At 37.8% G+C, this 14,574-nt stretch overlaps 1 protein-coding gene across 1 annotated transcript in view; it reads right to left on the bottom strand.

Annotated features, from left to right (window-relative positions):
• Positions 1-216, bottom strand: part of LOC106529966 (solute carrier family 41 member 3) — a 32,005-nt gene extending 31,789 nt beyond the window's left edge. Inside the window, exon 1 of the mRNA XM_014025507.1 lies at positions 132-216. The gene's annotated coding sequence lies outside the window, so the exon portion shown is untranslated. The remainder of the gene's footprint in view (positions 1-131) is intronic.
• Positions 217-14,574: the final 14,358 nt, after the last annotated feature.

Below are 14,574 nucleotides of genomic sequence, written 5' to 3'. Positions count from 1 at the left end.
GAGTATTATAATTCAGTCAGCCTGCTGCTTTCTGGCTGAAGCTCCTTCTGCCAGGTCCAAGATGGTTTAAAGGAAGTTAAACTAATTATTTTAGATGCCTCTCCACATTATGAATAAAAATATCTTCTTACAGCAGTAGAGAGCCGAGCAGCCAGGGTCATCTCCAGGTTTCCTCTGAGTCCGACCAGAGCAGGAACCAGAATAAAAACCTCTGTTAATCAAATGTATATATCCATAAATCTAATGTCAAACTCCTTCATCCCAAACGTCACATTCATGTGTACATTTATAAATTATCACTTGCAAGTTTCAGTAGAATTTGTCTTGCGACTTCCAAGATATTGTGCTAACAGACACCTTTATACTCAGCGGCAGGAGGGGAAAACAATTCAGTGTTTCTATTCTGTTCCTTGGGGGCGTAAGCCCCAGCTGTCTGTTGGCAGCATGCTCTCACTCGTACATGTGTGCTGGTGTGTTCTATTTGCTGAGGATACAACATGCTTTTGTTCTGGTAATGACATTGAACAAATGTTGGACATGATACAGACAGAATGTATGAAAATACAAAGTTGGTTTCAACTTTAATAAATTATCATTAAACTTGGACAAGGCAAATTATGTGATTTTCTGTAACAATAAGAGAACTGTAGATGTTTCATTTAAAATTGATGATGTAGAGATCTGTAGAGTCAGTGAAGTGAAGTTTCTAGGTGTCATTATTGATGAAAAACTGACATGGAAAATCATTTAAACTGTTTAAGAACAAAAAAAGCCAAATCAATTGGAGTCCTGTACAAAGTAAGAGAACTGTTCAATGATGAAAGCACTGTTTATGTTGTATAACACTATAACTGTTCCACATTTAATTTACTGTATTGAAGTCTGGGGTAAAGCTTGTAAAACTATCACAAATCCTATTTTTATTTTACAGAAAAGAGCTACAAGAATTATTACTAGAAAAAATTACAGCCATCCATCGAACATATTGTTTCATGATTTGAAATTATAAAAAATTCTATGATTTGGTCGATTATAATATTTTGCTGTCAATAGACAGAGCTCATAAAGGTGTCTTAGCTTTCAACATTCAGGTAAATTTTGTTAAAAGAGAGAGCTGTTTGTAAAACCTTGGGTTCGTACGAGCCTGAAGGAGCGATCATCTTTAATCCAGGGAATAAGATTACGGAAGATGATGTTAAAAATGCCAGATCCTTGTATATATTGAAGAAAATGATAAAAAACTAGTATTCTGAAGAAATAGAATTATAAGCGAATTCATGCTAATTGTTTTGCGAATTGATGTCTTTTTATTTTTATTTCATTTTTAAATGTTTTAAGTTGTTTTGATTTTTGTTGTATTTTTACTTTTCTTTTGAACATGTTTTGTGTATTAAAAAAAGGGGCAGATATTATAAGATTTATTCTGCTTCTGCTGCCTTTCATTTTATTTGATTTTATTCTGATTGTATGTTTTTTTGTACTTTGTTAATCTGTGTTACAAATGAAATGAATAAAGAACTACTACTACTATTACTACTACTTCTTAGCAGTACACACTTCCACCACTGGGTGGCAGCATAGATCAAAGACTGAGAAAACTAAAGGTCACGATCTGAAAGAGGGAAAAAATGCTTTCATACACTTGGTGCTAAAATTCTGCAATCAAAACAATAAAACTTGTTGAGGTTCACATGATCTTATATTGAAACTGTGTGTGACAAGTTGTTTTCTAGAGGTGGGGGAGAGAAACTGAGACTTGGCAGCATCAACCACATGGTCCCCATGGATGGTCTGTGTTTTACAGGCTTTAAATCTGGACCTTATTTAGTGTAGCTTTATAGTAACATAAGCCATGCTGAAGTTATAGAAGAGTGGGAAAGCTAGAAGTTATAGAGTTCTGATTTAACAACCAGTACAGTTTATACCAGGAAATAATACATAATAATAATAAATTTCACCAGGAAAGACATATTTTCTATATATTCCAACAGAGACTATTTTTGTGTATTTCATAATATGTGCTGTGTAAAAATGTGTGACATTTGAAAGGCTTTAGGTTACCTTGGTGGTGTGAAACTTGGTATGTAAAGAAAGTTTTTGGACTTTTTAAGGTTACGGACTTTAGGATGAACATAATATGACAGAAAATTAAAAAACAACACCCAGAGACCAGTATAAATGTCAAACTGCAGGCACACACACACACGTAAACTGTTCATGAAGCAGAAAATAATCACGTGAACTAATACCAACAGCTCCAATCAGCTTAAAGCAACATTAATTCAAATCTTGCTGTTGAGAAATTGCTTTAATCAGGATGATGAGTAAAATGCAAAAGATAATTCAATGATATAAGCTCATATTTTATTTTCTTATAGTGAAATATCTAAAACCTTTCCTAAAATAAGATCTCATCTAAATGAGAGGATATGTTCTAAAACCTGTATGTATGTTCTGCATTGATGGTGCTTTTCAAGCTGTATAGGTTGGCCAAACCAGAGACATTAATGCACCCCCATACCATCAGAGAGGCAGGCCTTTGAACTGTGTGCTGAAAAATAATGCTCCCTCTCCTCTACATAGTGGATATTTTAGTTTCCAAAAAAATAAAAATTGGATTCAGCTGCTGAGTGGTGGATGCATTAATCAGAAAGATAAAATTCATAATATTTTATGTCTTACTAAACTGTCAAAGGATACTGTGTGAATAACTGGCACCATTTGGAATTTACTGCGCTGAGGAATTAAGCTTAAAGAGCAGCTGGTTTTAAGTTGATAAGCCTATCGTTGTTTATATTCTTATCAGAACAGACACTTTATATCCATACGGGTACGTCACGCCACACTTTCTGTCCGGTGGGATAAATGAAAGGCAGCTCTGTGTTTAGGACCGTGTGATCCTCAGTCCCTGTAGGGTACTGAAATCTCCCGCTGACAGACTTCAGTGCTGCTGTGATGAAGAGTGCAGTGGTTGATAGATAACTATGTCTCTGGCCTGTGCGTTGGAAACCATCATGGAAACTTGTAATGTTGCTATAAATAAATATCCATGTGCTCTGTTGCCAGCCATGCTGTCAGTCCTTCAGTTAGTCTTTCAGTGGTGTGTTTATATTCTGCTCTGTCCCTCTGGTTATTATTTGGGACTTTCACTGCTTTGTTTGAAAAATTTAACTTAATTAAAAAAAAAAAAGAAAACAGTGTTAATGTGTGTATGCTTATTGCTCTTCACTGTCTGCATGCTGCAGTTAGAACTGATGGATTTAAAGAGACGCTGCGTTTTCAGTGGGCAGGTATTGTACAGGTGAAGTAATCACCAAACACACATTAGCCAACATGTTGGAAGGTTTACTCTGGGCCACCTGTTGTAGCTCACATTGTTGGCCTTGTGATTCATGCACTTCACCTGTTTTATCACCCCCCCCCCACCCCCCACACACACACGGGTTTGCCCAGCTATCCATTTGGGGACATTCCATTGACTTCCATTACATTTCTACAGGCTACACTCTAAAAATGAAATGTTGGATTTACTTAACCATGTTATGTTACCTGGTTCCACTTAACTGAGGTGAGTAAATTCAAAGCAACATACTCATGTTCTTTGGCTGAAAAAACTGGTATGTTGCTTTGAATTTACTCAACTCAGTTAAGTGGAACCAGGTAACATAGCATGGTTAAGTAAATCCAACATTTCATTTTTTACAGTCTTAACCCTGACCACAAATCCTAACCCTAACCTCACAGGTACCTACCTGACCCTAAAACTAACCTAAACTCAATTCACGCCTTGGTCCTAAACCCAACCCCCAACCCACCAATGGTATTTAAACCAAATGGGGACTCGACTTTATTCCCCAAATACACCAGTTGTCCCCAAAGGTAGGTGTTTTGTCTTAAAAWTKSCCCCMAAWKKCMCYAAAAAMMCCCCCCCCCCCCCCCCACACACACACAGGTCAGGTAGAAAGTACAATTCTCATAGAGAATTTGCATTCCCTGCGAAAATGTACTGAAGATGCTGAAATTATCACAAAAGGTAAATTTAGCTGAAAAAAAGAGATTAAATTAGCTTCAAAGTGGCTAAAAAACATCAGAAAGTAGCCAAAAGAAGCACAAAAAGCTTAAAATAGTAAAAACGAGAAGGCAAACAAAGCACCAACAGTTAGCAGAAGAATAGAAAAGGTCAGAATGATAGCTAAAAAGGTGGAGAAAAGCTAATATCAGCTGAAAAAAAGGGGCAGAAGGAAGCTAAAATTGGTACAAAAGAGTTAAAAAAACAGAACTAGAGCAAAAGGTAAAGTACAGACAATGAACATTTTCTCTGTCACATTACAGTTTTTATTGATTGGTTTGACCTGTTTGAAGGAACTGGGAACCTCTCAGTCTTCGTCATCACCATGTCAGCAGAGCAGAAGACACCTCTTGTAATGTGTTAACCCATTCTCATTGGATTGACACAGTTTTCCCACGCTTTTGCTAAACAGTTAACACAGATGTTATTCAAGAAGTCCAAACTCTGTTTTAGCTGTGGTTATAGAACAGAAACCATCTGCTCCGAGCTCTTAGAAACTCCCTGATCAGTATGAAATCACTGAAAGCACCTGTTTGACACGTCTTCACAGAATTTTTCAATTTGCAATCAGTCTGCAGGCCTGTGTTGTTCTCTTATACTCTTATAGTACAGGCCTACTATAGATTTTTGTTCTTTAGTGTAAAAGACTGTGTTTTTTATTTACCTAATTTCTCACAAAGTAAAGGATTATATTTTTATTTCCATGTATTCTCTGTTGGAATATTTCATCTGTCAGGCACAGTCTGAAAAAAAGAACGTAATCAATAAAATTAGCATCAAACCATGTCTGCTGCTGGATGCATTTTTTTGCAAGAGGGTAAATTTGTCTACAAACAGCACTGGCATATATGCTACGCACAGTCATAGGCTACAACGACAAGCAATGGTGCACTGATTCACATGAGTGCTGTATTTTGTTGTTCATTGTGTACTGATTGATTGGAGGTGCTCATACATTGTGCCAAAGTTGAGTTGTTTGAAGGCAAAATTAGCTTTTGTTCCATATTTTAAATGTTTCAGCACAGTTAGCGCCTTTGCAAACAAAATGTGTCATTTTGACCACTGTGGCACCGTTTAGGCCTCTGTGTTAACTGTTTTGAAAATGTGGATTTTGAGTTGACGGCTGCGTCAAAACAAGCAATAAAAACTGTAACATAAGATTATTAGATTTTAAATCAGATTAACATTCAGCAAAGTATTGTTACAGAATAGAGCAAAACATGAAACAGATTCACTTCATGGATTAAAATCATTTTCTCACTCCTTTATCAACTTTGTAAAAATAAAAGCAAACAATTCTCCTATAATCTACTTTTCTCTGATTGCTTTTACAATACTTGATCCGAAATCATCCTTTTTAACATGAACACATGAGAACAAAAGCTTTTCCTTTTTTATTTATCCCTAAAACTTTAGTTCTTTTTTCATTGAGCACAATAAATTTCATGTTATTTCAACATTACAACAATGTAAAAAACACATTTTGGGATGATCACAGCAAGGGCATGTATCGATCTCACCTTATTTTGACAAAGGCTTTAAGGATGTTGAAAAGGGTTTCATTTATGGCAGAAAAAGTGAAATTTCTCAAAAAGTATTTTGCTGAAGCCATAGCCAAAATTTTGATATGTAATTTGTTGAAATAGTACAAAAATCGTAGAATGAAATACGTGCCAAAAAAGGACAAAAGAAAAAATGATCTCAGTTCCTTTTAAGTATTTTTAGCTAACACAAGGTATTGTAGCAGTAAGACAACAAAGCTTATGTGTAGGCCTGCTTATAAATACAGTGATACGTAAGACTTACTTGACCCCTTTTTTAAGAGAATGGCTTGAAAATAAAGTCATATCAAACATTTTAAGTCATATTTTATGCATTTATTGTTTAATGCTTCTCATCTTTATTTATTTTAAAAAGTTTGAAATGAGTGAAAAGCTAGAATTTGAGTTCATGTTCTGAAGTCTCCTACATTCTCAGGCCCTGTCAGAAATCCAGCTGTCACATGGAGATCAGTGGCAGGATGTAGTCCCAGCCTGCATGCCTGCAGGAGCCTTCAGTATGAGCTGGAAGTGCATGTGTAAGCACACTCAGGCATGTGTGTCAGCTTTCACTGAACGGGTTCAGATGGGCCATCTGTTGATACGCTGCTGTCGAGTTTCAACACTGTTAAAGTAACTTGTTGCATAATCCTGCTGAAAGTTACAGTGAGCTCCTTCCAGTTGTGTAAGTGCTCACACTTCTGTTCACAAATACTCTTTCGCCACACACACACCTCGGGTCTTTTTTAACCAAGCAAGCGAGCAATAAAGTTGAACAAAAAGTGCCTCAAACTAAAGGAAAAACCAAACTAAATGGTTTAATATATATTTTTTTGTGTTGTTGCGGCACAGTTGTTAAAGCTGTCGTCTCACAGGGAAAAGGTCACAGGTTCGTCTCCCAGCTGATGTGAGTTAAAGTGTGAACGGTTGTTTGTCTCGTTTGTGTCAGTGTGTCTCTGTGATGGATTTGTGACCAGTCCAGGGTGTCCCAGTGACTGTTGGACATAGACACTGACTCCCAATGACCCAGATGGACAAAAACGAGTAAAAAAAAAAAAAGGGGGGGGGGGGGGGGGTGAATTTTTTTTTAAACATTTTCATTTTTACAATGTGCCATTGTCTGTCTCTCTCAAGGATTTGTTTTAAATCCAGTTAAATCAAGCATTCCCCAGGAATTGATTTGTTTTAACTTGCTGCTTTTTCTTGTTTTTCCAATTATGGTAATCCAAACTCATAAAAACTCTTTTCAACTGTGTGGGTTTTTTTTTCTGTTTTTGTACAGTATGTGTTGGGAGGGCACATAAAAACGTCTGTTTTAATTATCTAAAGCAGACTGACGATGTGTGAAAGTTTAATTAGAGACTTTTCAAGTAAAATATGGTTGTTGTTAGAGACGATGCATCTATTAAATTAAGCATTAAGTTTAAAGGAGTTACCACATTTCAGAAAAGTTAAAGAGGCTGTTCAGAGTTTTTGAAAATGTTTATTTTTTTATTTTTTATATGATGGAGCTGGTTTCAATTCAGTTTATTAATATAATGACAATTAACAACAAAAGTAGTCTAAGAGGACCAAAAAGTACAAGAAACAATGCAAAACAAAATATGTTTAAAAAATACTATATTATTGTTGGACCATGGCATACAGAGAATGTAAGTCTTTCATAACTATGTGGTAAAAAAAAACCAACCCCACGAAGCAAAGCGAAGAACAAGGGGCCCCCTTGTTCTTCGCTTTGCTTCGTACAGAGGGTCCGGAACCTCGACTATAGAGAAGCGATTGCTTCCTGGAGGCGTGGCCTCTGTTGAAGTTCAAAACAATTGGATTTGACTTTACCCAAATATTAATGTTTGGCTGTGACGCATGCAGTGCGCCAGCTCGACCGTAAAGGAAGCTAAGCTAACAAGCTGACTGGAAACCGAGGTCGCTGACAACCATCGCCTACGCCAACACAAACCGGCTTCATCCACTTCCTCAACTGCCATTGCTAAACTACAAGCAGACTAAAAACGGTGCAGAAAATCATTATCGTCGTTCACAACTCCTTCTCCTGTTTGCTGATTGGTCTGGTTGAAATTATACCGGAGAAATCTTTGTCTGTGGAAGAGAAGAGAAACTAGAATTGTACATAAATGTAGGAAGGCAAGGGCCAGGCTAATAACTATGTCTAATTTAAAACTATAGCGAGGTGATAATCATCCAGGCTTGGTAAAGACACATGGTAAACAGAGTAAATATATTTTCCCATGAAGTTAGTGAAATTTAGTACCATTGTTAAAACAGCAGAAACAGTTTTGCCGTTGGATTGCAGAAGAGACATTTGTTACAACTTAAAATTTGTTAAAAACTTTAATGTTCCCTAGTGTGGATGTCTATCTGTTTTCTGTCAAAAAAAAGTTTTGTTGATTAAAACATAACCATATTCCAAATTCTACTGCCAAGAATGTTGTCAGGCTTTACTGTCACGTGATTGTTCAAAAACGGCTGATTACTAGCAGCAGTAAACTTATATAATGAAGTGAACAGAGTCTTTGATTCCACCCATAGACCCAGCTGCATGCTGTGAGCAAAGGGAATCAGGCCAGAGAGCAAGGTTGTAAAACAGCGCGGAAGAACAAAACAACAGCCGACCCTCCCTTAATCTGCTGTCACTGAGGTCTAGCAACAACAGCTGTGCATCATGTAGCATTTGCATTTTTTTGTGAGAAGATCTTAATCACATTTACCTCATAGTCAGCTTAATCTAAAACTGTAACAAAACTAAGAATATTTTAATTTTCTTTAAAACACTACAGAAAACATTATTTACTTCATTCTTTCCTGTCAGCTACAATGTACAGGTAATACAAATACAATACATTTTTTCTTCTTTTCTTTCAACACTTTACGTACTGAAAAAATGGAGTTTTATTGACAGTTTGTCTCCAAGTTGCCAACAATAAACATTGACATTGACCAGTCTGGTCGATCTGTAATCTTTGAAAATATAACCCAAACAGAGTCTGTATTTGAACATTATCTTTCTTGTATTCTTTCCTAAGGTGTGGCCATTTGTTCTCATGGTTTCCACTAACACTCTGTGCAGATGATACCATGGTGTATCTACAACCAAGCAAAAGTTACAGCACAAATCTTAACTTGTGTCTTTATTATACAATATATTCCACCAAACTGCTTCGTTAGGTACACCTTTGGGTCGGGTGCTCTTTTGCCTTCGGAACTGCTATGACATAAATTCATTAAGGCGGTGAAAACATTCCTGAGATTTTGGTCCATATTGCCAACTGCTGCAGATTTGACAACTACACATAAATGTCTCATTCCACCATATCTCGAAAGTTTGTGATTGGACAGGGATCTGATGAGAAGGTCACTAGAGCTCACTGACCCACGACCTGGCAATGTTTAACCATTTCTAAATGTCCCCAGTTGGTTAACCTGTAAGCAAATTGTAGCCTCAGTTTCCTGATCTTAGCTCCTCAGATATGGGGTGTATTGTAAAACCGTTGGCTGGCTCAGTGTAGATTGGATGCATCTACATTCCTACCCAATTTCATGTTGAGTGCAGCCGCTTCTGTGCTACGGTTGACCAAATATCTTGGAAAAAATAAAATAAATAAATAAATGAATAAAAGAAACAGTACGAAAACAATATGACCTGTGTGCGGGAGTCATAATAATGAAAAGTGCTTTTAGGAAAGTGCTAGTTTCCTGAACAAACATTTCTGTCTACGTAAACTTACCAGAGATTATATTTACGGAGCCCACGAGGGGGCATGGGGGGATTTTTTTCTTTTGCATTCCCACGCAATACCTTTGTGTTCCCTCACAATACCTTTGCGTTACCTCGCAATATTGTTTAACGTTCCCATGCAAAAGTTTGATTTGTATCTGAACTGAGTTAAATCAGACTTTTATTTTGAAATATCCAGTTTCCAATACAGGATGTCTCACCACAAGTTCGTGAAACTGACATTGATGTTGCGTGGCTGCACTGTGTTAAAATATCGGCATATGACATACTTCCATGCGTGGTTGTGTGATATATTGATTCTGAAGCTGAATTAAAGCAGTAGGCTAACTTGCTAATGGTGAGCATGTCAATTTATTAACAAATCGGCAGGCACAACAGTCTTTAACGACTTTTGCGAGGGAACGCAAAAAGAAAAGAATCCCCCGTGTCCCCTCGCGGGCTCATGACAAGCCAAAATACTGCAGAAAAACAAAATATGAATGAATAAGATCAAAATACAGCGTTTAGATTTAGTGATAAATTGAGAAAATAAACACTACTTTACAACAGAAAATACAAAGTTGAACTCCTGCAGAAAAGGGTTGTTTTTATTTGCTTTAATGACTGAAAAAATAACATTGTTTTGCGTCTGAAAAAATCCCAATAGCTTTAAAAGCATTTAGTACATGCACGTGTGCGTATGTGTGTGTGTCTCTTTAGTTTGGTTAGTGCAACCTTGAGCCTTGCAGGTACGACTAATCTGCTTGTTTGACTCCAAGTCTAAGTACACAGAATGACGTAAAAGAATGCCTGTAAACTGCTTTTTATTTTTTTGCTGTGACTCACATTTTGGTAAACATTCAAAGTAAAACTGTCTAATGCCAGCGAGAGCGAGGGAGAGGGAGCAGCATGACGGTGTTTAAGCAGAGGCAGAGTTTTCATACTGGGTTGAGTAAAAGATTGAAATTATTGATTGTTTTATGGTGGCTCATGGTGCTCCTGTTCTTTGTGCTGCCTTTTGAAGTCTACCTGACCCTTCCTTGTCCCTCACTCAGTATGTATTCCCAGTCTCTCCTGAGGTTTTTGCTCCTATCCGAAAGAAAAATCTCCTCTTTTTGCCAAGTTGTCAATGCAAACAGTTGCGTTCTCTGCTCCAGCCAGCAGGTCCTCAGGCTATTAACTGAGGTAATAAATGAAAAATCAATTCTACTGAGATAGGAAACTTTACTTTGATCACATAAACAATTTGAGTACAAGGTGGAATTTAGACCTGAGACACGTTATTGAGGAAATAAACATTTAATGATGGCTTGATTTTTAACAGGTTTTTGGTTGTGATTGTAATCATTTAAACAAATGCACAGTTCACGTCATCATTCATCTTTTATTTAAATGGAAAAAGATCCAGCAGTGCATTAAATTTACTCTTTCAGAAAATTAAAAAAAATATTCTTATTACCTGCTTAAAAATGTATGCAAAATGCAAAATGTTCAAAAAAAAATTGAAGTCTGTGTGTGAAGACAGACACTCAGTGCAATCTGCAGGGAAATTTTTTTAAATGGACCCCCCCCCCCACCCCCCCACACACACACACGTACTTTTTTTTTTTTTTTTTTTTTTTGATCAGAATCCCAGATTGGGAAACACGTCTCTGTGACACACTGTATGTGTGTTAAAGGGGACGCATCATGCAAAATCCACTTTTTAACTGTTAAATGCATTTTGTTGTGGAGTGTTTAGGAGTGCAGAAAAGTTGAATTTAGGTCGTATTTACACTTGATAGTCCGGTAGACTCAGTTTGATTGGGGACCAAAATTTTAAGATTTGTTAACATTTTCATTTGGTGCGGTTCATTCACACTGCCCTTTATCAAACGATCCCAACCCTGTGAACAACCTGTTTCCCCCCATCGCCTGTGGGGGCGCTGCACCAAGAACCACTGACGGTATTGACACGAAAACATCAGAAGAAGACATGGATTGCAACCAGTGTTGCCAGACGTACGATAATTATCGTATTTGTACGATAATTTGGCCCTCTGTACGATGTACGGTCAATAATTCCAAAAAACCCATAATGTACGATAATTTGACCGCTCCAATGTGTGATGTAATTGACCCGACACGCTGCTCGCTGACATGAGAGGTGGCGGGTTGTGGAACACAGTGGTGCTGATTTAGCGACTTCCTCGCTATATTTAAGTAAGTAAGTAAGTAAGTAAACTTTATTTCTATAGCGCTTTTCACAGACCAGGGTCACAAAGTGCTGCACAAGTGTAAAAGAAATAAATAAATTAAAAGCAACATACAAAACAATAAAACACAGAATTACGCTAAAAAGCAAGTTTAAAAAAGTGGGTCTTAAGTTGTTTCCTAAAAGTGTCTATACAATCCAGAGATCGAATGGTGCAAGGTAGCTCATTCCAGAGGCGAGGCGCCACAGCTTTAAAAGATCTGTCTCCTCGAGTCTTAAAAAGGGTCCGAGGAACCATCAACAAGTTCAGATTCGACGACCTGAGGCTCCTAGTCGAAACATAAGGTTGGATGAGGTTCTTAATATAGTCTGGTGCTTGTCCATGAAGGGCTCTAAAAGTCAGTACCAGGATTTTGTAGTGCATCCTGTAAGATACAGGCAGCCAGTGCAAGCTTTTGAGGATGGGTGTAATATGTTCCCTCCTGTGGGTGCAAGTGAGCAGGCGTGCAGCAGAGTTTTGTACTACCTGCAGACGCGCAAACTCCTTCTTATTAAGACATGTGAACAGACTGTTACAGTAATCCAATCTCGATGAGACAAAAGCATGAACAATCATCTCAAGCTCACCATAAGTCACCATCTTACGAAGTTTAGAAATGTTCCGAATTTGGAAAAAACAATTCCTAACAAGCTGGTTTATGTGCCGCTCCATAGACATCGCTCCATCCATAAAGACACCTAAGTTGCGCAGGTTGCTTTTAACTGTGCAGCTCAAGTTTCCAAGGTGCAGCTTAATTCCAGGCACAGCACTGTCAGGAGCAACAATCAAGGTCTCGGTCTTACTGGAGTTCAATAATAAGCTGTTTTCAGTGAGCCATTTTGTCACTTCGGTCAAGCAACTAGTGAGAGTGCAAAGTTTATGTGGCTCACTTGGCTTGAAAGAGCAGTACAGTTGCAGATCATCGGCGTACAGATGATAGGACACATCACTGAACTTCTGGATGACCCTGCTCAGAGGAAGTAGGTACAGCAGGAACAGGACAGGTCCCAAGACCGATCCCTGCGGCACACCCCACAAAAGCTCTGCAGAATCAGACACTGCATTTCCCACTGACACACTAAAAGTTCTGCCAACCAGGTAAGAGGTGAACCATTTTAAAACGCAACCCGACATACCAACCAAATGTTGGAGCCTTACAGAGTTTTCAGACCCTCTAGAGACTGTTGTTCAGAAAAGTGACTAGTGAAAATCTAGCGACTCTTTTCCTGGTGTTATTGAAACTTATAGAGACTCTGCCGTGAACGCATTTCTCCATTGTGCAGTGGGTGCTGCTGGGAGCTCCTCCTCCCCAGTCCCAGAGCACAGACAGGAGGCTTCTTCACGCTGCGTCTCTCTCCCTGCTGCAGGTAGATCTCCATCCCATCCAGACATGAAATGAATACTGCTGCTGCGACTGATCCATGATGGGATGTTAATAAAAACATTTCTTTGGTTAAAAATAGATCCCTTTGCCGGTTCCTAGCCAATAGAAAGGAGGGTTAGAGCTGTGACAGTAAAATAAAATAAATATATTAATCTATATATATTTTAAAAAGGAGCAACAGAAGAAACTTTATTTTTTGTTCTCTTGACAAACTACTGTCTCTAATGAAAAGGCTGGCTGCCACGACGCAGTCACCAATGTTTTTATTTACCCTATTAAAACTCTACTGCTTAGGCYACCAGCTGGTCAAAGAATCAAATGTCCAACGAGACACAAAAAGGATGATTCATATATTGAGTTGAATGTAGAATCTGTCTCTAAAATAGTTATGAAAGTGTTTATTTATGTAGTTTAAAATATGTTTAACAACTTGCAAATACACCAGAATGCAGGAAACAGCACCTACTTCATTCAAATTTTTCTGGGGGAGAACCCCAGATCCCCCTCCCACATTATAGCAGCAAGGATAAATATAACAGTAGCACTTATGTGAAAGAAATAATAACTGTAAAATCAAAAAGAAAAGGTGGGACTGAGAAGGTGAGGAGTATAAGCAACATTTACATTTAATAAACATCCAGGTGTCATCCAGAAGCTATTTGTAAAGAAAAAAAAATATTTTTTTTGAGGCTTGCAGATTAAATTTGTTCAGTATGTACTCAATTTATTTCTTGACTAAACTACAATGATTTGTTATTGTCCTGATTTCATTTTAACTTTGCCTATTTTAATTTACATTTTATTATAGTCATTTTATCTAATATTTCCTTTTATATGCATCATTTCACCAGGCTCCGTTTTGTTCTTGTTTACAATAAAGCTTTTGTTAAAAAAGGACACTCAACAGTCAGATACAGAGCTTTTTAACTTTATTATGAACAAAGGAATGTGCAGTTTGTTGAATACAGAGCACTTGTGAGCTGAACAGGATGTAAATTTGAGCCTCTCTAAAATGCAGTTTGGGTGTGTACGATAATTTTCCTCAAAATACGATAATTTTTAGCTGCTGATACGATAATTCAACATTTCCCACCTGGCAACGCTGATTGCAACTTCCTTCTTCACAACATGTAAACAAACGGAGTGACATCAGATTTAAGTGGTTGGAGGATTTATTTATTTTGTTTTTGGTAAATGTGTCAAACTAAAACTCTTCAACAATGAGCTCAGCATGAGCGGAAGATGAGGCGGCTCCATGTCAGGCAGCATTCACCGAGAAGGAGCGCGTTCAACTTCACAGCAGTGAAGCCTTGGACAGCAACTTAGTCTCTCCTGGTGCTGCATCGATATCTTTATATTCTGCCCGTTCAGTTTTCTCTACTTCCTATGACGTTTTCTGATCTATTATATCTAATTATCTGCGACGGAACTGCCAAATAAGGTCTGGACTTACCGACTACAATTTTAATTTGGTCTCTGGTTCTGGGTCAGACTCTGGCTCCAACATGTAAGGCTGGATGAACAAATCTTCTGTTGTTGACATCTTTTATTTAAATTGTAAATAAAATGTTTCTGCACGCTAGAAACTGTAACCCCCCCCCCCCCCCCCCCCCCCC

Source organism: Austrofundulus limnaeus, unplaced genomic scaffold (assembly GCF_001266775.1).
Source record: "Austrofundulus limnaeus strain Quisiro unplaced genomic scaffold, Austrofundulus_limnaeus-1.0 Scaffold481, whole genome shotgun sequence".
Classification (NCBI taxonomy): Eukaryota; Metazoa; Chordata; class Actinopteri; order Cyprinodontiformes; family Rivulidae; genus Austrofundulus; species Austrofundulus limnaeus.
The sequence above is the reverse complement of the archived record's forward strand: the minus strand, read 5'-3'. Positions and strand labels throughout refer to the sequence as shown.